This window comes from Hemiscyllium ocellatum, chromosome 14 (assembly GCF_020745735.1).
Source record: "Hemiscyllium ocellatum isolate sHemOce1 chromosome 14, sHemOce1.pat.X.cur, whole genome shotgun sequence".
NCBI lineage: Eukaryota > Metazoa > Chordata > Chondrichthyes > Orectolobiformes > Hemiscylliidae > Hemiscyllium > Hemiscyllium ocellatum.
In genome coordinates this window covers 85857222-85880685 of record NC_083414.1, presented here as the reverse complement: position 1 = coordinate 85880685, position 23464 = coordinate 85857222, and the positions used below count along the sequence as shown (strand labels likewise).

At 45.4% G+C, this 23464-nt stretch overlaps 1 long non-coding RNA gene across 1 annotated transcript; it reads left to right on the top strand.

Moving 5' to 3' along the window:
• The first annotated feature begins 737 nt into the window (after positions 1-737).
• LOC132822188 (uncharacterized) lies at positions 738-22800 on the top strand. Its single transcript, XR_009645414.1, has 3 exons — positions 738-778; positions 19469-19861; positions 22623-22800. It is a non-coding gene; the product is annotated as an uncharacterized LOC132822188 (long non-coding RNA).
• The last annotated feature ends 664 nt before the right edge of the window (positions 22801-23464 follow it).

Sequence of the window (23464 nt, the reverse complement as noted above, 5' to 3'; positions counted from 1 at the left end):
ACGGAGTAGATTGTGATTATATTCATTGGAATTCAGAAGAATGGAAACATATAAAATAATGAATGAAATGGATAAAATAGAAGTAGAGAGGATGTTTCCACTAGCAGGTAAATCTAGGACAAGTGGGCATCAACTCAAGATTAGAGGCAGCAAATTTAGGACTGAATTGAGAAGGAACTTCTGAACCTCAATGGAATTCATTGCCCAGGGAAGTTGTTGATGCTAGTTCAGTAAACGTTTTTAAAGTTAAGGTTGCATTTTCTTTAAAAAAGAAATACGGTGAGAACTTGGGTAAATGGTTCTGCGTCCACGAAGTGATCAGCCATGATCTTATTGAATGGCAGAGCAAGCTCAAAGGGCAGGATGGCCTTAGCCTGTTCCTAGTTCTTATGTTATACATTCCTCCCTCACTCGTGACTTGGAGGTGCTGGTGTTGGATTAGGATGGACAAAATTAAAATTCCCAGAACACCAGGTTATAGTCCAACAGGTTTATTTGGAAGCACTAGCGCTGCTGCTGCTTCATCAGGTGGTTGTGTGGTTTTAACTTTGTCCCTCACTCTTGTATCTTAACAATAACAAAAGCCACGAAGCAGTGCGCATGCTCCAGCCAACAATGGTCCCAGGATGATTGATGTCAGCAGCGGACCAATGGAAGGACAGGGGCGGGGCTGGAGGACCTGGTCCTCCGACCAATCGGAGTGAATGATAGGCGGGACTTGCCTATACCACGTGATCATCCTCGCGGACAGCGCGGCTGTGCCGGCGTCGAGCTGACGGTAAGGAAAGAAATAAACAGCAGGAAGCGGGAGGGAAACGGTGTTGGTCTGGGCTGAGAGGTTTTACAAACATTTCGTGTACATCAGAAAATACAGATTTGCAACTTACAGTCTCGTCTTTGCAGTAAACGGGAAAATACCTCATCTCGCGATTGACTCGAGTAAGCGCCGCCATTTTTATTCGGGGCAACGATTCACTGGACCCGTGCGGCCGCCATCTTTGTAGGGGGCAAAGTTCAGAGGGGAGTATGTGCAGCTCTCCCTGATAGAGAGTCATAGGGCAGGATTTACACAGAGCACAATCAGAGATTGATAGATTCTTGTTGTCTCGAAGAATTAAGGGCTACGGGGAGAATGCGGGTAAGTGGAGTTGAAATGCCCATCAGCCATGATTGAATGGCGGAGTGGACTCGATGGGCCGAATGGCCTTACTTCCATTCCTATGTCTTATGGTCTTATTCACACCCAGAGCAATGGATTTTTTTTCTCTCTGGATTTGTTTCGTCATTCATTTATATGATTTGGATGTGAATAGAGGTGGTACAGTTAGTAGGTTTGCAGGTGACACCAAAATTGGTGGTATTATTGTCAGTGATAAAGGTTGTCTCAGAATGCAATGGAATATTGATCAGATGGGCCAATGGTCTGGGGAGTGGCAGATAGGGTTTAATTTAGATAAATATGAGGTGCTGCATTTTAGAAAAGCAAATCAGCGTAGGACGCACACACTGAATTGTAAGGTCTTGCTGAACAAAGAGACCTTGGAATGCTGGTTCACACTTCCTTGAAAGTAGAGTCACAGGATAGTAAAGAAGGCATTTTGTATGTTTCCCTTTATTAGTCAGAGCTGGACAGGACATTGGTTAGGCCACGATTGGAATATTGTGTGTAATTCTGGTCTCCCTCTTATCAGAAGGAGGCACTGAAACTTGAAAGGTTTGAGAATTGATTTTCAAGGATGTTGCCAGGGTTGGAGGATTTGAGTTGCATGGAGAGGCACAATAGACTGGGGCCATTTTCCCTGGAGTGTCATTAGCTGAGGTGTGATGTTGAAGAGGTTTATATAATCGTGAGGGACATGGATAGCGTAAATAGACAAGGTGTTTACCCTGGGGTGGTGGAGCCCAGAACTAGAGGATATAGGTTTACGGTGTGAGGGGAAATATCAACAAATTCAACTAAAGGGCAACAAAAATTGTAACATTTCAAAGGCATTTGAAGAGGAAAGGTTCAGACGGATTAGATTAGATTACTTACAGTGTGGAAACAGGCCCTTCGGCCCAACAAGTCCACACTGACCCGCCGAAGTACAACCCACCCATTCCCCTCTATTTACCCCTTTACCTCACACTATGGGCAATTTAGCACGGCCAATTCACCTGACCTGCACATCTTTGGACCGTGGGAGGAAACCGGAGCACCCGGAGGAAACCCATGCAGACACGGGGAGAACGTGCAAACTCCACACAGTCAGTCGCCTGAGTCGGGAAATGAACCCGGATCTCTGACGCTGTGAGGCAGCAGTGCTAGCCACTGTACCACCGTGCCGCCCAAGTGCTGGCAAATGGGAATAGATTAGGTTAGAATTAGTTGGCATAGACGGGTTGGACTGAAGAGTCTGTTTCGGTGCTAGACATCTGACTGTGGGATCATACAAGTGAACGCTGCTCTGATTCGCCTCTGAGCTCCTTGATGTCCACTTGTTCATTATCTAGCTTCCTCAGTCTCTCAGTGTATTTTTGCTCTGTTTAGTATCTTACTATTACGTTCACAGATCTTTCTGTAAATAAGTTGTCCGCTGCTAACCGGCTCCTGGCCATATAACAGAGGAGGTAGTACTGGATGTCTTAAATCGTAGCAAGGTGATAAATCCCAGAAAGCTAGGAAAATGAAGGCAGTGCCCCTCCCTGAGATATTTATATTGTCATTGGTGACAGGTGAGGTGCTGGAAGACATGTGCCATTATTTAAAAAGTTGGTAAGGAAAGGCCAGGGAACAAGAGAACAGTGAGCCTGAAGTCAGTGGCAGGCAAATTGTTGGAAGGGATTCTGAGGGACAGGATTAATGTGTTGGGAAAGACGAGGAATGATTAGGGATAGTTAACATGGCTTTGTGTGGGGGAAATTCTCTCTCTCTCTAACTTGATTGAGTTTTTTTGTAGACGTGACAAAGATGATTGATGAAGGCAGATTGTGGCCATTGTCTGTATGGACACTGAATGATATTCCACAAAGCAGACTGGTTAGCAGGGTAAGATAACATGAAATGTTGGGAGAACTAGCCATTTGGATACAAAACTGGCTTTAAGGTAGGAGGCAGAGGGTGGTGAAAGAGGGTTGTTTTGTGGACTGGAGGCCTGTGAGCAGCAGTGTGCTGCAGGAATGGATATTGAGTTTACAGAAGACACCAAAATTGGATGTGTAGTGGACAATGAGGAAGGTTAGTTTAGAATGCAACAGGATCTTGACCAGATGGGCCATTGGGGCGAGGAATGGCAGACTGGGTTCAATTTAGACAAATGTAAGCTGTTGGATTTTGGAAAGGCAAATCAGGGCAGGACTTATACACTTAATGGTAAAGTCCTTGGGAATGTTGCTGAACATAGAGATCATGGAGTGCAGGTTCATTGTTCCTTGAAAGTAGAGTTGCAGACTAGTGAAGGTAGTGTTTGGTATGCTTACATTTATAGGTCAATGCATTGAGTGCAGAAGCTGGGATGTCAAATTGTGACTGGACAGGGCTTTAGTTCAGCCATTTTGGGAATTCTGCTTTAAGTTAGAAATTTCCTGTTCTGGAAAGGATGTTGTGAATCTTGAAAGAGTTCAGACAAGATTTACAAAGACTTTGTTAGGGTTGGAGCTACAGAGTGAGGCCGAATAGGCTGGGGTTAATTTCCCTGGAGAGTCAGAGACTGAGAGGTGACTTCATGGAGATTTATAAAATCATGAGGGGCATGGATAAGGTGAACAGCCAGGGTCTTTCCCCCAGGTTAGGTGGGTTCAAAACAAGATCACATGGGCTTAAGTTGAGAGGGCAAAGATATAAAAGGGATCTAAGGGGCCAAGTTTTCAAGCTGTGTGTGTGGAATGAGCTGCCAGATGAAGTAGTGAAGGCTGATACAATTACAACATTTGACAGGCATCCAATTGGGTACATGAACAGGAAGTTTTGAATGATACGGACCAATAGCTGGCAAATCGGGCTCTATTTGTTGAGGATTCCTAGTTGGCATGGACAAATTGGACCAAAGGTCTGTTTCTGTGCTGTACATCTCTATGGCAGTAATAAATGAAAATAAGATGTGTTCCTCTTTTGTGGAGAGCTAGCAGAAGCACAGGTAATTGTCCTTGTAGCTGAGAAGGTTAAGCAGTGATTTTGACCAGGTGCAGATTTGTTTCTAGGATATTTAATTTGCAGAGAAAGGGGAATTGTTAACAGTCACAATTTTAGTAACTATTTTCAGGTAATTGGCAAATCATATGTGAATATGTGAACATTATTTTATTCAGTGAGTTCTGAGCATCTGGAACAGTCTGAATGGCAGCTGGACACAGACTCAGCAGTTATTCATAAACAGATTTGGAATTTTACTTTTTAATGGAAGATTTGGGAGGCTATGGACAAATGGGAAGGGAATTGGGACAGATTTGCAGCATCTCCAGAGTGAGAGGATACAGCCCCAATGGGCTGAATAGCCCCAGCCCCTGTGCTGTGTGATACTGCCCCATTCACTGTGAATGTTGAGCTCATCCCAGGGCAGAGAGAAGGAGGATCCCACCACTCACCTCACAATGGGCCCCGGATGATTGATGTCAACGCAGGCCAATAGGGGGCAGAGGGCAGTACTGGAGGACCAGGTCGTACCAGTTTGTCCTCCAACCAATCGGAGTGAATGAGGGCATCCTCAAGGCTGGAACTAAAGAAAGGCACATATCGCAGAGATTTGAGAAACTGGAGGACATGAGATAGGGAGCGTTCTGTGGCTGGTGAGGAATTATATAAATAAGGAAGAGTTGTGAGGCTGGATGAGGTGACAGTGATCGGGAGAGTTGTGGATGGAGGAATTTAGAGTTAGTGAGGATTAGAGTCATAATGTTATACAGCAAGGAAACAGGCCCTGTGGTCCAACCAGTCCATGCCAACCATAATTCCAAACTGAACTAATTGTACCTGCCTCTGCTTGGTCCACATCCATCCAAATATTTCCTATTTATGTACGTATCTGAATGTCTTTTCAATATTGCAATTGTATTCACAGCTGCCACTTCCTCTGGAAGTTCATTCCACACATGTATTTTTTAAAAACCCTAATGCTTTTTCTCTAATCTTTTATTTCTTCTCAAAATGAATTCACACGAGTTTTGAATCCCGCTCGCCCCCGGCCATTCACCCTGTCTACACTCTTTCTAATTTTATAAACCTCTAATAAGGTCACCTCTCAACCTCGTGTATGCCAGTGAAAAAATTCCCAGCCTATCCAGCCTCTCCTTAGAACACAATCCCTGAACAGTGAAGGTAAGCATGCTAAACATCTTCTTAACCATCTACATGTGACACAGACTTCAAAGTTGTGAAGCCCTCGGTCTCTTTGTTCCCATATCACTACTCAAGGCCCTACTTTTATTGAGTGTAAGTCCTGCCCAAGTTTGTTTTGTCAGGATGTTATATTTTGCATTTATTCCAATCCAAAAAATATTTGAGTATAAAGGCAGTAGGAGTATAGTTAAGTGGGAAATCAGGAGGCAAAAAGGGGATGTGAAATAGCTTTGGCGTATAAGGTTAAGGATAATCCAAAGGGCTTTTGTAAATACATGAAGAACAACAGGCTAACTGGGGAGAAAATAGAGACCTGCAAAGATCAGCAAGGCAGCCATTGTGTGGAGCTGCAGGCAATGGGCGAGATAGGAAACCAGTATTTTGCATCAGTGTTTGCTATGAAGAAGGACATGGGAGATATAGAATGTGGGGAAATAAATGGTGACATCTTGAAAAATGTCCATATTACAGAGGAGGAGGTGGTGCTCAACGAGTGGCTATGGAGCTGGTGCAGGGGAAAAGGAAACACATTTTTGGGTCATTGTGATCAACTCTGGAGTAGAGTTGACCTGCATAAGAAGGATGGATTGTACTTGAATGGGCAAGGTGTTAATATCCAGGCAGGGAGATTTGTTACTGATACTCGGGAGGCATTAAACCAGTGAGGGAGTTAGTGTAAACCCAAGGAGATAGTGAGAAAAGATGTATGTCAGAGGCTGGTACAGGTAAGGGCAAGGCACAGAATGAGGTCCGACTGAGCAGTTACACTTCATTTACCTCAATGCAATAGGCCTGAAAGAGAAGGCAGATGTGCTCAGGGTATGGTTTTGAACATGGCACTGGGATGTTACATCAATTACAGAGGCATCACTCAGGGATGGATAGGACTGGCAGCTTAATGTTCCAGGGTATAGATGCTATAGGAAGAATAGAAAGCAGAACAAAAGAGGAGGAGTGGCATTTTTGATTCGGGATAGCATTATGTTTTTGCTTACGGAGGATATTCCTGGGAGTATGCTCGGTGAAGTTATTTAGGTGGAACTGGGAAATAAGAAAGGGATGATCACCTTATTGGGGTATTCTGCGTGGGTTTTGTCTGGGTCCTCTGTGGGAGGAAACCATTCCAAAGATGTGCAGGTTTAGTGGATAATCCAGAATGAATTGCCCACAGTGTTCAGGGACGTGTAGGTTAGGATGGATTACTAGGCTGAATTGCCCATAATGTTCAGGGATGTGTAGGTTGGGTGGCCCTGGGAAATGCAATGTTTCAGGGGGAGGTTAGGAGGCTCTCAGGGTCAGTATCAATGTGATGGGCTGAATGCCCTGCTTCCACACTGTTGGGATTCTCTGATAATTCTACTAGTTTTAAAATAGTTGCAGAACATAATAGACCAGATCTACAAGTTAAGGTGCTGAATTGGACAAAGGCCAATTTTGATGACACAAGGCAAGAACTTTCATCTGGCCCCTAAAGCCTGCTCTGCCATTCAATAAGATCAGGGCTGATCTTTTCATGGCCTCAGCTCCACATTCCTGCTCTCTCATCATAACCCTTAATTCCTTTCCTATTCGTAAATCTACATTTTGCCTTAAAGGCATTCAAGTTGATAACGTCAAATGCTGCACTCGGCAGGGAATTCCACAGATTCACAACCCTTTAGCTGAAGCAGCTCCTCCTGAACTCAGTCCTAAATCTGCTCCCCCTTACTTTGAGGTAATGCTCTGTAGTTTGACCCGCCCCCAGTGGAAATAGCCTCCCTGCTTCTGTCTTATCTACTCCCTTCATAATTTTACATTTTCCTCTCCAACCTCCCATTCTTCTAAATTACAATGACTATAGAACCAGTTTTCTCAATCTCCCCACATACACCAACCCTCTCAACTCCCAACTCAAACTAGTGACCCTTCTCTGTACTCCCTCCAGTGCCAGTACATCCTTGCTAATGTAAGGGCACCAAACCTGTACACAGTACTCCAGGTGTGGCCTCCCCAGCACCCTGTACAGCTGCAGCATAACCATCCCTCTAGCAATGAAGGACAATATTCCCTTCACTGCCTTAATTACCTGCTGTACCTGCAAACCAGCTTCCTGTGATTCATGCACAAGGACACCCAGCTCCCTCTGTACAGCGGCATGCTGCATGTTTTCATCATCCAGTTTGCTGTTAGTCCGACCAAAATGGATAACCTCGCATTTCCCAACATTGAACTCCATCTGCCAGATCCTTACACACTCACTTAATCGATCTGTATCCCTGTGTAGACTTACAGTGGCCTCTGCACACATTGCTTTACCTCATCTTCATATCAAATGTGAACTCTGACACCGTACACTTGGTCCTCAACTCCAAAACATTTGTGTAAATTGCAAACAGTTGTGTTGCCAACAACAATACCTTCTGGAAATCCAGGCAAACTGCATCCACTGGTTCCCCCTTGTTCAACGCGCTCATCATGTCCTCAAATACTTCCAGTAAATGTGTTAAACATGACCTGCCTTTCATGAATCCATGCTGTGTCTGGTCAATAGGACAGTGTCTACACAGATATCTTGCTACTACTTCCTTGAGAGGTTCAAACATTTTCTTCACTGCAGAAGTTAAGCTAATGGGTCCGTTCTGAAAAATAGTGCCACCACATTTGCAGCTTCCAATCGGTCAGAACCATTCCAGAATCCAACAAATTTTAGTGAATTATCACGAGTGTATTTGGTATTCCGCAACCCCCCACCACCCCCCACCCCCAATCATCTCTCTCATTCTCTGGGATGCATTCCATCAGGGCCAGGAGACCCATCTACCTTTAAACTGTTATCTTTCCCAACATTACCTATTTACTCAGAATGATTGTTTCTCTGTCCACATCTGCCATTGCCTCCATAGGTCTGCGACAATGAGAGTATATAGACAGTATGTTCCTGTTAAGGCCAAGGCTGGTAGGTGTAGGGAGTGCTGCCTGTCGAGAGAAATTGAAGGCCTGGTCAAGAAAATGATGGAGGCATATGGCAGGTACAGAGAGCTGTGTTTGTGTGAATCCCTAGAGGAGTATAGGGGCAGTAGGAGTATACTCGAGGTAAACCAGGAGGGCAAAAAGGGGACATGAGATAGCTTTAGGAAATAGGTTTAAGGAGAATCAAAGCGATTCTACAAATACACTAAGGACAAATGAGTAACCAGGCAGAGAATAGGTACCCACAAACATCATCAACGCTGTCTGTGGAGCCACAGGAGGTGGAAGAGATTCTATATGAGATTCTTTTACTAAAAGAGGATGTGGCAGCTCGAGTGTTTGGAGAAATAAATAGCGATAACGTGACAAGTGTTCATATTACAGAGGAGGTGGTACTGGATGTCTTAAACGGTAGCAAGTTGGATAAATCACTGGGACCTGCTCAGGTGTAACCCAGAACTTTGTGGGAATCTAAGGAAGTGTTTGCTGGACCCCTCGCTGAGATATTTGTGTCATTGATAGTCACAGGTGAGGTGCTGGAAGATGGGCGCCATAATTTGAGAAAGGTGGGAAGGAAAGGCCAGGGAACAACAGACCGGTGAGCCTGAAGTCAGTGGCAGAGAAGTTGTTGGAAGGGATTCTCATGGACATGATTTACATGTAATTGGAAAGGCAAGAAATGATTAGGGTGAGGTAGCAAGGCTTTGTACATGGAAGTCACTAACGTGGACTTCAGGAAGACACAAGGTTCTACGTAGCAGACTGGTTAGCAAGTTCGACACTGTAGAATACAGGGAGAAGTAGCTATTTGGATACAGAATTATCTAGAAGGTCATAGAGATGTATAACATGGAAACAGACCCTTCAGTCCATACTGTCCATGCTAACCACTTACCCCAACCCAATCAAGTCCAAACTGCCAGCACCCAGCCCATATCCTTCCAAACCTTAATAATCATATAGCCATCGAGATGAATTTTCAATGTTGCAATTGTACCAGCCTCTACCACATCTTCTGGCAGCTGATTCCATGCATGCAGCACCCTCTACATGAAAACGTTGCCCCTCAGGTCTCTTTCATATCTTTCCCCCTCACCCTAAACCTATGCCCTCTAGTTCTGGAACTCCCCCACCCAAGAGAAAAGACTTTATCTATTTGTCCTATCTACACCCCTCATGATTTTATATACGTCTATAAGGACACCCCTCAGCCCCCAACGCCCCAGGGAAAACAGCCCCAGCCTGGTTAGACTCTCCATATAGCTCTAATCCTCCAACACTGGCAACATCCTTGTAAATCTTGTCTGAACCCTTTCAATTTCACAACATCCTTCTGATAGGAATGAGACCAGATTTGCACACAATATTCCAAACGTGGCCTTTTGGAATATCCAATGTTCTGTACAGTCTTATCATAACCTCCGAACTCCTGTACTCAATACTCTGACCAATGAAAGAAGGCATACCAAACACCTCCTTCATTGTCCTCTCTACCTACGACTTCACTTTCAAGGAGCTATGAACCTGCACTCCAATGTCTCTTTGTTCAGCAACACTCTTTGTGTCATCTGCAAACTTGCTGACTATACCTCCCATGTTCATATCCAAATCACTGGTCACCGGCCTCCAGTCTGAAAAACAACCCTCCATCACGACCCTCTGTCTTCTGCCTTTCTGCCAGTTCTGCATCCAAAAATTTCTAGTTGTCCCTGTATTCCTTGAGCTCTAAGCTTGCTCAGCAATCAGGGTAGGAGTGGAGGGAACAGTAGTTGAAAAAATGTTGTATATCGTGCAAATACCTGTAATAAGCTTTGACAAAGGGTCAGTTAGACTCAAAACGTCAGCTCTTTTCTCCCCTTACAGATGCTGCCAGACCTGCTGAGATTTTCCAGCATTTTCTCCTTTGTTTTCCGATTCCAGCATTCGCAGTAATTTGCTTTTATCCAGTGTTTAACCCACCGCCACCTCTCTTCCAGGAATGCCTACCCTGAAAAAGTATTGCTGTTCTCTCCGACAGGATTTTCATTTGTCTCTCTCCCCCCGTCCATCTTCACTGCTTTCCTTTTCTCTCAGTGTTGGACATGTTATTTATAAGACTCACTTCCACAGCCATATTTCCTTCCTCAGTGACTGTCTTTGCCTCTGACTTAGTCCACGTGGATTTCAGTTCAGATTCCATCCTGCATGCAGCCTCCAGGATTATAGGTACGTGCACGATATACAACATTTTTCCAACTGTTGTTCTCGCCACATCCTAAGAGCCACACTCAGGGCCATGCACCGCTCAGCTTTGCAACAGAGTCAGTTAGACTCAATGTCAGCTCTTTTCTCTCCTTACGGATGGTGTCGGAACTGCTGAGATTTTCCAGCATTTTCTCTTGCAGTAGTAGTGGAGGCTGGCTTTTTGGACTGGAGGCCTGTGTGAGAAACATGCTGTCAGGATGGGTGCTGGGTCCACTGCTTTTTGTCATTTATATCAATAATTTCTATGTGAATATAGGAGGTATGGTGGTAGGTTTACAGTAGACACCAAAATTGGAGGTGTAATGGACAGTGAAGAAGGTTACCTCAGTACAATGGGACTTCAATCAAAGAGTGGCAGATGGGTTTAATTGAGATGGATATGATGTTCTGCATTTTGGAAAAGCAAACCAGGGCAGGACTTGTTCACTTAATGGGGAGGTCCTGGGAAGTGTTGCTCAACAAAGTGACCTTGGAGTGCAGGTTCACAGTTCTTTGAAAGTGGAATCTTAGGCAAGGTATTGAAGAAGGTGTTTGGTGCACTTGCCTTTATTGGTCAGTGCATTGAGTATAGGAGTTGCAACATTATTTTTGGGTTGTACAGGGCATTGATTCGGCTACTTCTTGAATTCTGCTTTCATTCCTGGTCTCCCCGCTATAGGGATGACGTTGTGAAACTTGAAAGGGTTCAGAAAAGGTGCACAGAGATGTTGCCATGGTTGAGAGTTTGAGATATAGGGAGAGGCTGAATTGGAAGGCGTTGATTCCCCTGGAGCATCGGATGCTGAAAGGTGACCTCAGTGGTTGATACACTCATGTTGGCATGGACAAGTTGGACCAAGTGGTCTGTTTTTATGCTGTACATCTCTATGACGCTAATAAATTAAAATTAAGATCTGTTTCTCTTTTATGAGGAGTTAGCAGTAGGTCAGGTAATTCTCAGATTAGATTAGATTAGATTTCGTACAGTGTGGAAACAGGCCCTTCGGCCCAACAATCCACACCGACCCGCCGAAGCGTATACCACCCAGACCCATACTCCTACATTTACCCCTTCACCTAACACTACAAGCAATTTAGCATGGCCAATTCACCTGACCTGCACATTTTTGGATTGTGGGAGGAAACCAGAGCACCCGGAGGAAACCCTCGCAGACACGGGGAGAATGTGTAAACTCCACACAGAGCGCTGAGAAGGTTGAGCAGTGATTTCAACCAGGGGTAGACTTGTTTCCAGTATATTTAATTTACAAAGCAACAGAGTAAGAAATTATTAACATTGTCACAATTCTTAGGAACTACTTTCAGGTAACTGGCAAATAATGCAGGGTAAAAATGCGAAGATTATTTTACTCATTACGTTCTGAGCATCTGGAACATTTTGATTGACAGCTGGATGCAAGTTCAGTAGTTACTGTCAAAACAAATTTGAAATTTAACTTTTTTAAGGAAGGATTTTGAGGGCTATGTCCAAATGCGAGATGAGTTGGGACTAACTGGCACCACCTCCAGAGTGAGAGAGTACAGCCCCAATCCCTGTGCTCTGTGATACTGCCCCATTCACTGTGAATGAAGAAGCTCATCACAGGGCAGAGTCATAGAGATGTAGAGCATGAAAGCACACCCTTTGGTCCATGCCAATCAGATATCCCAAACTAATCCAGTCGCATTTGCCAACACTTGGCACATATCCCTCTACACCCGTCGTATACATATACTCATCCAGGTGCCAAATGGTATAATTGAACCAACCTCCTCCACTTCCCGACAGAAGATTCCATACACGCACCAAATTCTGTGATAAAAATTGCCCCTTGGTTCCCTTTGAAATCCTTCCCCTCTCATCTTAAGCCTATGTCCCCTCGTTCTGCACTCCCCCACCCCAGGGAAAAGACCTTGTCTATTTATCCTGTCCATACCCCTCATGATTTTATAAACCTCTATGAGGTCACCCCTCAGTCTCTGATGCACCTGGGAGGATCCCATCACTCATGTCACAATGGGGCCTGGCTGATTGACACTGCTTCATACCAATAGGAGCGTTGTCATAATCCTCCAGCCAATGGGAGTGATTGAGGGGTGGGTCCAGCTGGCCAAACCATGACCATCAGCTTTGCAGGCGCAGTGTTACTGTGAGGAGGTGGTGGGGGTGGTCTCAGTGAGTGTGAAGGGAGTGGGAGAGAGATGGAGTTAGTGTGGACTGGGAGAGTTGATAAACACGGTTTCAGTCTGCTAGATCTGAATGAGATCCTCCGGGTAAATTAGAACAAAAAGAACTGCGGATGTTGTAGATCACACACAACAGACAGAAGGTACTGGAAAAGCTCAGCAGATCTGGCAGCATCTGTGAAGAGAAATCAGTTCACATTTTGGATCCGGTGACCCTTCCTCAGGAACGGATGTCACTGAGAAAAAATGTCGTTTAAATGCAGAAGGTAGGGTTTAAGGAGTAAATGATAGGTGGGGATAGAGTCCAAAGAGAGAGAGAGAGAGGAGCAGTTGTACAAAGGAGTGGATAACAACCTGACTGGAGGAGGGTGAATAGCTGTTTATGGGGACAATTACTGGCTAACCATAGATAGTGTGTAATGGCAGGGTATGTCAGGTAGGGGGCAAAGACACTCAGACGTGGGAGAGTTCAGGAACAAATTATTGAATTCGATGTCGAAGCCAAAGGATTGCAGGGTCCCCAAGTGGGAGATGAGATGTTGTTCTTCCAGCCTGTGTTAGTGTGTGCTGGAAAAGCACAGCAGGTCAGACAGCATCCAAAGGATAGGAGTATCGACGTATTGGGGACATAAGCACTTCATCAGAAATGTGGGAGGTGGGGGAAGCGGGCTGAGAGATAAATAGGGAGGGGTGTGTGGGTTTGAGGGTAGGGAGCTAGGAAGAAAATAGGTAGATGTAGATGGGGGGTGATGATGAGAGCGTGGAGTGGATAATTGTAAAGGAAGATGGACAGGTGGGACAGTTCAAGAGGGTGGTGCTGAGTTGGAGGGTTGAATCTCTGATAACGTGGGGGAGGAAAGATGAGGAAACGTTGATGCCGTGTGATTGAAAGGTCCCAAGCTGGAAGATGAGGTGTTCTTCCTACAGGCGTCGGGTGGCTCGGATTTTGGGGTGGAGGACACCCAGGACTTGCATGTCCTTGACAGCGTGGCGGCGGAGGGGGTGTAGCTGAAGTGGTCGGCCACAGGGCCGTGCGTCTGGTTGGTGCATGTGTCCCAGAAATGTTCCCTGAAATATTCCACAAGTTGGCGTCCTGACTCCCCAGTGTAGAGGAGACCACATTGAGAGCAAAGGACACAATAGGTGAGGTGTTTGGCTGGGCAGGGTAATCTCTGCTGGATGTGGGAGGATCCTGTGGTGCCTTGGATGGAGGTGAGGGGAAGGTGTGGGCACAAGCTTTACACCTCTTGCAGTGGCAAGTGAAGGTGCCGGGAGTGGAGGGTGGGTTGGTGGGTAGCATGGACCTAACGGGGAAGTCACAGGGAATGGTCTCTGTGGAATGCTGAAAGGGGTGGGGAGGGAAATATATCTCTGGTGGTGGGGTCTGATTGTAGGCGGTGGAAATGGCCGAGGATGATGTGTTGTATCTGGGTGGCAGGTGAGGACGAGGGGGATTCCATCCTTGTTACGGTTGGAGGGCTGGGGTTTAAGAGCGGTGCTGTGGGAATGGTGGAGATACATTGGAGGGCAATGTTGACCACATGGGAGGGGAGATTGCGGTCCTTGAAATCGGGGGCCATTTGTTGTATTCTGGAGTGTTCTGCAAGCTTGCATCAAGCTTCCCTGGAACACTGCAGTAAGCATGAGACAGAGATGTTGGCCAGGGAACAGACTCGTTTGTTAAAGTGACAGGCAACTGGAAGCTCAAGGACTTTATTTGCAGCAGAACGTAGATCATCAGCCACCATTTCGACCACCTCCACTGAGATGCTGCCAGGTTCCTGTCACCTCCATTTACAGCTTTCCACCCTCCCAGCCAGATCGTTACTCACTCCTTTGTCTTTTGAAATGTTCCTGTCTCTCTTTGGGCTCTGTCCCCACCTATTATTTACTCATTAACCCCTATCTCCTGTCGTCCAAAGATGTGCAGATTAGTTGAATTGGCCCAGTAAATTTCCTGTAGTGTTCAGGGATGTGCATTCGTTCGGGGAAATAGAGAGTTAAAGGATAGGGGAATGGGTCTGCGTGGGATGAACTTCGGAGGGTGGGTGTGGAATTGTTGGGTCGAAGGGCCTGTTTCCACACTGTAATGATTCTAATGTTCTCAGTTACCATTGGTTCTGAGGAAGGGTCACGGGACCCGTGACGACCCTTGGTATTTGCAGGAGAAGGAAACGCGGAAGGGGAGAGTGGCAGCAGAAACCGGATGAAATGTATCATTGTAGACTGGGAGGGTTTAGTTACACTCTGTACAGCTCGTTAGTCTGAATTAGAAACTCTTGGTCCCACGTTAACAGCAAAGGGAGGGGAAGATGGCTTGGGCCTCAGGCGGTGAGAGGTCCTGGGTTATGGCCGCCATCTTTATTTGGGGCAAAGTAAAGTGAGGCACATGCACGTGTCCTCTTCCTGGGTGGGTGCGGGGCGACTTGAAGAGGAGCATTTACACATCAAACATATACCAAGAGATGTGTGTACCTTCACTATTTATCTTGCACTGACTGTGAGCTTTGCTTTGTGAATTCATTTTATAGGATATTAATTGAGAATAATTGAGACTGGGATCTCAAAAATAAGTTTCTACAGTCAGCAAAGTCATCAGGATCTGAATATCATTGGCATTCAACTGTGGAAGGAGAAAGGTTTGTCTGTTCTATTTGTGGGAAAATATCCCCAATACGTTTGTCAAGAAAAAAGCAGAAAGATGTCAAGTTCATGGTTGGATCACCCTTGGGATGTGTGATCAATTCTTGGCCCTGCAGCTGAGGAAGGAGGTATTGACCTGAGAGGGAGCACAGATTTATCCAAATTACACCTCGTCTCTTTGCAGGAACTGTCAGATTTAGTCCCAATCATCCACTCCATGATGTTAACTTGAAAACACTCGACATCCAAGTCCCTGCAAAAGTCTCATTGAAATTTCTTGTGGATTCAAATTCCAGCACGATTTGCGGTGGAATGTTCCAGATTCTGGCAACTGTCTGTTTATTCAGAAACTGCTGAGGTCCATGTTGACTCAGGGGTTACAAAGGGCTGAACTGAAAGATGCAATGCTGGTTCTGAGCTCCCATTGAGATGCATTGCCCTCAGCCTCCTGTACTGTTCCAATATGGGTGTGAGCAGTCAATGAAAATGACAGGGCTGCACTGTGAGGGCTGCTTGGCTCAATGAGTGTTTTGGAGTTGGGTGTAAACAGAGGGAGGGGAGACAGGGAGAAGATGAAACTGAAACTCCATTTTAGTTCAGGCCATTGAGAAATTCACAGTCCCAATGGGCATGGCCAATTTGTCAGTGATACCTGCGGAGTATTTAAAGTATGACATACCAGCTTAAGTAAAGATGTCTTTTTAATTATAATGGACATGTTTGAAGTGAAGGAAGGTTGCTCACACATTTAAATTCTCTTAATGGGAGTAACTAGATGAATACAGAGAGAGATATTGTGACAGGAGACCTCAGAGCCGTGGGGCGCTCCTCTTGTACAATGTGGGAAGTAATGGACGCTTCCAGTGTCCCTGACGGCTATGTGTGCAGGATTTGTGTCCATCTGCAGCTACTGGGAAATTGCTTTTCAGAGCTGGAGCTGTGAGTGGACTCACTGTGGAGCAATACTGAGAATGTTATGGACAGCACGGTTAGTGAGTTAGTCACACTGCAGGTGAGGGTTACACAGCCAGAAAGGGAATGGGTGACCATCAGATCAAGTAAAAGGCTCAAGAAGGGAGTGCAAGACTCGCCACTGATCGTTCCCCTTCTCAAACAGATACTGTGCACCACGTGGGATTCTATAAGGGGGGAATGGGTGGGGTGGACTCTCAGGGGAACTCAGCAACAGCCAGGTTCATGATACCACAGAGAGCTCCGCTGCACAGAACGGGAGGAAGGAGAATGGCAGAGCTATAGTGACAGGGGATCCAGTAGTCAGGGTCAGAGACAGGCGCGTCTGTGGCCACAGACATGAATCCAGGACAGTGGAATTGAACCCAGGTCCATTTATTGAGAAGTGCACAGATCAATAAAGGTCAGCATCCCAAATGCAACCTTCATCACTTGATCACCCTGAAACTCTACGTTCCAGGGTCTGTGAACTTGTTCTAAGCCCTTCAGAGGGATTGAAGGGGATGGGGAGAAAACAGGTACAGGGTTGTGTTGTAGATCTATAAAATAGCTGTCTCTCTCCTCTCTCAGTCCCACACCCCTCGTTCCTCCTCCCCCACCGCAGGGAAAGGACCTTGTGTATTTACCCTGTCCATGCCCCTCCTGATTTTATAAAAGGTTCTAGAAGGTCACCCATCAGCCCCTGACGTTCCGGGGAAAACGGTGTATTCAGCCTCTCCCCCCGGCAACATGCATGTAATACTATTCTGACCCCTTTCATGTCTCACAATATTATTTTGATCGGAAGAAGACCAGAATTGCATGCAATATTCCAAGCGTGACCTAACCAATGTCTTGTACAGCAGCAATGTCTTCCCAATTCCTATACTCAATGCTCTGACCAATAAAGGAAAGCATACTATACACCTTCTTCACTAACCTATGTACTTGCAATTGCTTTCAAGGAGCTATGAACCTGCACTCCAAGGTCTTTTTGTTTAGCAGCACTCCCGAGGACCTTACCATTAAGTGTATGCGTCCTGCTAATCTTTGCTTTTCCAAAATGCAGCACCCCACATTTATTTAAATTAAAGTCCATCTGCCACTTCTCAGCACATTCGACCATCTGATCAAGATCCCGTTGTAATCTGAGGTAATCCTCTTCACTGTCCACTACACCTCCAATTTTGGTGTCATCTTCCTATGTTCACGTCCAAATCATTTATATAAATGAAAATTACTAGATCCAGCACCGACCCTTTGTGAAACTCCACTGGTCACTGCTCTCCAATCTGAAAAGCAACCTTCCACCACCACCCTCTGTCTTCTACCTTTAAGTCAGTTCTGTATCCAAATGGCTAGTTCTCCCTGTATTCCATGAGATCTAACCTTGCTAACCAGTCTCCCATAGGGAACCTTGTTGAACCCCTTACTGAAGACCATGTAGATCATTTCCACCGCTTTGCCCTCATCAATCCTCTTCGTTACTACTTCCAAAATGGCTGTAACTCTCTACATTGGGGTCTGTGTCACCCAGTTATAGATGTTAATATTCTGGATAAAGTTCACGTACACCAGCTTTGTGTTAGTGACTGTGTATTGAATCTTGTGAATATCACCAACACAGGTGAGTTCCTTTGGAAAGGCAGTCTCTATAACCCTGCCCCTTCCTATCTGCTCTGTCTCCTCCATTCCACCGTAGACAGTAAGTGGGAGGAGCTCATGAGTTTCCATGTGAGTGAGATTGAGAAACTTGTCCCTTCTTTCCACAAGCCCACCAGGAAATGGTGGTAGTGTCCTTACCTCTGGACCAGGAGGATTGGGTTCAGAGTTGAGTAACAGCATCTTTGAAGAGGCTGATTGGAAAACATGCCCAAGTTACAAGGCCATACTGTCTCCCAGCTGTCCCTGCCTAAGTCTCCAAACAGAACCTTCCTGTAGTTTCTCTCCTGTCAGACTCTCCCATTGCTCAGTTTGTCCAGGATCCCCTCCTGCTGCTGCACTGCTCCTGTCCCTCACTGACCTGTCCATCCCCCAGTGTCCCTCCACATTCATTCATTGTTTACAATCCCATTGTCCCAGTCCTCCAGTCCCGCCCCCTCCACCCTATTGGGCAGTAGCTGCTGTCAATCACCCAGGCTCCTGTGTGATCTGGAGCATGCTCTGTAGGAGGGGCGACCAGTGCATGGGCAATTGTTGGTGTATGGGCAGGATGGGTCTGTGCCAGGGAGAGAGACTGGGTATGTGGGATTAATCTTTCATTGGCAGCTCCCTCCCGTCCTCCCTCTGAGAACAGGACCCAGGGGAATGGTCCTTGCCCTGATATCATGATAAGTGGTCGGCGTATCAGTGAGGGGAGCATTTTGCAGAAAGTTATCAGAACTCTTGTGAAGATTCAGGAATGTTATGGAAAGGAACATGGATGGGCCTGCAATTAGAGTTCTAATTTGGTTCATTTTAGTTCATCCAGATATGAATTGTCCAGTGGGTGCATCATGGGTGACCTCATCAGAGGTCAGTGTGGGGTAAATAAATAAGATGTTCCAGATTGGGGGAAAAAAAATCAATGTGGGTCTGACCAGGAAGGAAACCCTGAGGTGGGGGAGGATTCACCAACACCCAAGAGGCTCCGAGTCAGATTCATTGATTTGACTTGATTAGATTTCCTACAGTGTGGAAACAGACCCTTCGGCCCAAACAGTCCACACCGACTCTCGGAAGAGTAACCCACCCAGACCCATTTCCCTCTGACTAATGCATCTATCACTATGGGCAATTTAGCATGGCCGATTCACCTGACCTGTGCATCTTTGGATTGTGGGAGCAAACCGGAGCACCCGGAGGAAACCCACGCAGGCACGGGGAGAATGTGCAAACTCCACACAGACAGTCACCCAAGGCTGGAATCGAACCTGGGACCCTAATGCTGTGGGGCAGCAGTGCCATCGTGCCACCCTTTTTTTGGTTCTTTGTCTGCAGGCAGGAGCTAGGAAGCTGAATTCAAAGAGAGGACAGAGTGTGAGAACTGGGTGTGGAGGGAAGGAGTGAGGAGATTGGTTTGGATTTTAGCTCACAGAAGAGAGAAATTGTGAGACTGAGATTTAATGTTTTGGGGAAACAAAGAAACTACAATTTAATACTATAATTGTCTTATGAATTTCCATCCTGTATTAACGGTGGTGACTTTTTTTTCTGTTGTAGGGTACTGAAAGGGCGGATTTGTGGATGAGAAATTCAAACTGAACTTCATGTTCGGTTTTGACGGTTACTTGATCCGTCCCGGTCTGAATATCATTGGCCTTTTCATGTGGAAGGAGAGGTGTGTATTCTGTCCGTGGGCGAATATTTCAAATATCAGTGTGACTGGAAAAAAAAATTACTGAGACACAGCCAAGTCAATGTTAGTGTGGTGACTGTGGAGAAAGCGTTCATTTGTTTTTAAAAGTCTGGAAAAACATGACACATTTCCCAGGAAAAATTAAGTTACTGATTTGTTCTGTATGAAGACAGGTTTTTAATTAACCATCCAACCAGAAAGGCATAAGGATACCTGCACCATGGAAAAAACTATGAAAACAGGATTGTTTAAAAAAGGTAATTATCGATCATGGATTGTAATCCATTGGCGTTGTCACGTCAGTTCCAATGCCGTGGGGAAACACTGGAAATGTGATGAATATAGTGTAGGTTTCAGTTATTAAACTGTAAAAAGTGCAGACGAAATTTACCAGAATTTTTGTCAGGGCTCAGGGGTTTGAGTTATAGGGAGATGTTGGACAAGCGAGGATTTTTTTTTTGTTTAGAGCAGAGGAAACAGAGGGGGGATCTTTTCTGGAAGTGTATAAGATCATGAGAGGCTTGGGTAAGGTGAATGCACTTAATCTTTTTGCCCAGGGAATCAAGGAGTGGAGGGCATCAGTTTAAGGTTAGAGGAGAAATTATGAAAGGGAACCTGAGAGGCACTTGTTTCACCTGAGGGTGGTATGTATAAGGACTGAGCTGCCAGTGGAAGTGGTTGAGGTGGGTACATTAGCAACAGGTAAAAGACATTTGGACAAATACATGGATAGGAAAGGGTCAGAAGCAGATGGGCCAAGTGCAGGGAAATGGGGTTAGTGTGGATGGACATTCTGGTCGGCATGGGCCAGTTTGGGCCAAAGGGCCTGTCTCTGCTGTAGGACTCTGACTCCAAGTATATTTACTATTTCTCCCGCTATCTCTGGTAGCACCCTGGGATGTATTCCATCAGGGCAAAGAGACTTGTCTACCTTTAGCTCCATTAGCTTGCCCAGCTCCAACTCTCTCGTGATAATAGTTGTTTCTTTGTCCTCATCTTCCTCAGTTTCCTTATCAATAACAGGCATGTTCTTCGTATTCTCCGTTGTGAAGACTGACTGCTGTGTACTCATATTCCTGAACCCTGCTGGATAGCAATAACTACATTAGCAGAACTCTGAGAGGTCTTATTTGAGTCTTTATTGATGAGACATGGCAGTTGCCTGGATAGTGTACACGCAAAACACCTCTAGGCAGCATCAGGTAACTCCCCGCCAGTCCAATGTATGGCTCCCATTCTTATACCTTTGTATTAGATAGTGAGGAAGCATGTGGGAGATAATGATTTTGTAATTTTAAACTGAGGTGAGTTAAAAATCACACAACACCAGGTTATAGTCCCTCAGGTGTAATTGGAAACACACTAGATTCCTTCATCATGATCCAATTACACCTGTTGGACTATAACCGGTTGTTGTGTGATTTTTAACTCACCTCAGTTTAAAATTACAAAATCGTTATCTCCCACATGCTTCCTCACTATCTAAGTTTGGAACGCTAATCCACCTGACTATCCTGCATTTTCCAAAATCTCCTTTGGTGAAGGTGGTGAGTTTTGGATCCAGCTTTCCAGTTATTACCGTAAGAAGATAAGCACTGGGCACAGAAGAGGCAATGCAGCCCTTCGAACCAGCTCCACCATTTAATACGGTGATGATTGAGCTCACCTCGGTCTCAGCTGGGTTTTCCCACTTGCTCTCTCTCACCCTTCATCTCATTGCAAATTCAACATCTGTATCTCTTCAGTAAACTTGCTCATTGTCCTGGCATCCACTGTATTTTGAATAGGGAATTCCACAGATTCACAACACATCGAGATAGTTACATTCTTCATGAGAATTGAATAGAATCCCTACAGTGCAGAAACAGGGTATTTGTTCATGGAGTCCACACCAATCCTATAATGAGTGTCCCATTCAGACTCACCCATTCCCTGGATTTCCCATGGTTAATGGTTTAACCTGCACATGCATGGATACTGTGGGCAATCTAGCATAGCTGATCCACTTAACCTGCACATCTTTGGACAGTGGGATGAAACTGGAGCACCCAGAGGAAACCCGCACAGGCACGGGGAGAACGTGTAAACTCCACACAGTCACCTAAAGCTGGAAACAAATCCAGGTCCCTGATGCTGTGTGTCAGCAGTGCTAACCATTGAGCCACCTCTACCTTAAAATCTGCTCCTCCTATTAACAACCCCACGCCCCAGTTGACTGAATCTACATTCCTTACATCAGGAAACCTGCTTGTGGAAGCAGGTGTCTGAGTAAAACCCAGTGACAGCCCAGGGGTCCTGTCTGTCTGAATGGGGATCCTATCCACAACACCCTCCAGCCCACACTTTTCATTCACATTCCAGAGACAGGGCTCCAGTGACTTCATGGGGACTACAACTCCCACAGACCCTGTGGCAGGGACCACATGTGTGTGGGGAAACCCTGCACTGTATATGTACAGAATGTGGGCGGGTTTTGGAACATGTGCTTTGGGTAAAGTATACTTTGCGGAAAGTTTTTCACATTGGCTGGAGGAGGAATGCATCTGCTTATAGTATTGATCTGTTGGGGGTCAATGTGTCACCACTCCCATGTAGGACCACTCTCCATCCCCAATTCATTGTGATGCTGGGAATCAACTAATGGGAAACAAGGAAGGATCTGACCCATTCTTCCAGACTGAAGGTTCCTCTTCTGCCCAGGATCTGCCACCTCCCTTTCTGTTTCTTTTTTGTTTCATTCTGCTGTTACATTATTGACTTGCAGCAACTGAAGGGAAAGTAAGTGAACCCAGAAAGGGTGCAGAGTCTAACCAGGGACGGGAAGTGGTGGCATGGATCTGTTTATCAGTAACTCCATGAGAATGGGGAGGGTGTACTCTAGGGGACAGCAGAGGCAGACCGGTGGAAGAGAGTAAGTGGGCTGGAGGGTTACAGCTTTTGGGAAGAAAGGGGAAATAGATATTGCAGAGAAACTAGAATTGTCTTGAATTTCTAATCTGTACATATTCCTTTATACAGGGTGCTAGATGGTTTGCAGACTGAAATCTCAAAATCATGTGCAGGTCGTGATTAAGTTAACCAGCATTTGAAGAACAAAAGAGAGAAAATCACTTGGCCAAAATCCTGCAACACTCTCCCTCCCAGCATTGTCGATCTCTCTGTGCCAATTGGGCTGTGAATTGTACATTTATCTTTAACACCATGTCTGTAAATTTTGGTTTTAAAATGTTGTCAAATTTATTTGCACAGCAAATAAAATTAAAGAAAATAAATTAAACACTCTGAATATAACAGTTTTAAAACTTTCAACCTCTGTGAAACAAAATCCTGTCTATTCCCGGACACCATCGCTTTCCAGCAACTCAAACTCCAGGGAAATATTCCCTCCCTGTCTGAACCTTTGGTTTGATTTAACTGCTTTTCAGTTCTAATTCTGTGAGCTGTGAAGCGTTCTTTTTCCCCATTTCTCCGACCCAGAAATGTTATCACAGCAACCTTCCCACCATCAAAATCATCAATACGCCATTTTGCTTTTGGTTAACATATAATCACCAGCAGTGCAATAGTGAGAACTGCAGATGCTGGAAACCAGAGCCTAGATTAGAGTGGTGCTGGAAAAGGGCTTTTGCCACAATGTTGATTTTCCGGCTCCTGACCTGCTGTGCTTTTCCAGCACAACTCTAATCTCGACATATCACCAGCAATAAACCATTTGTGTAACCAACTGAATATTTCCAAACAAAGCCCATTACGTGCCATGAAAACCATTACAAGTGACAGAGTGAGAAAAGGACGAAATCAAAGTAGAGTTGTGGGGAGGGGGCAGCGGTGGATATAAAGCACTATATCCCCTGCAGTGC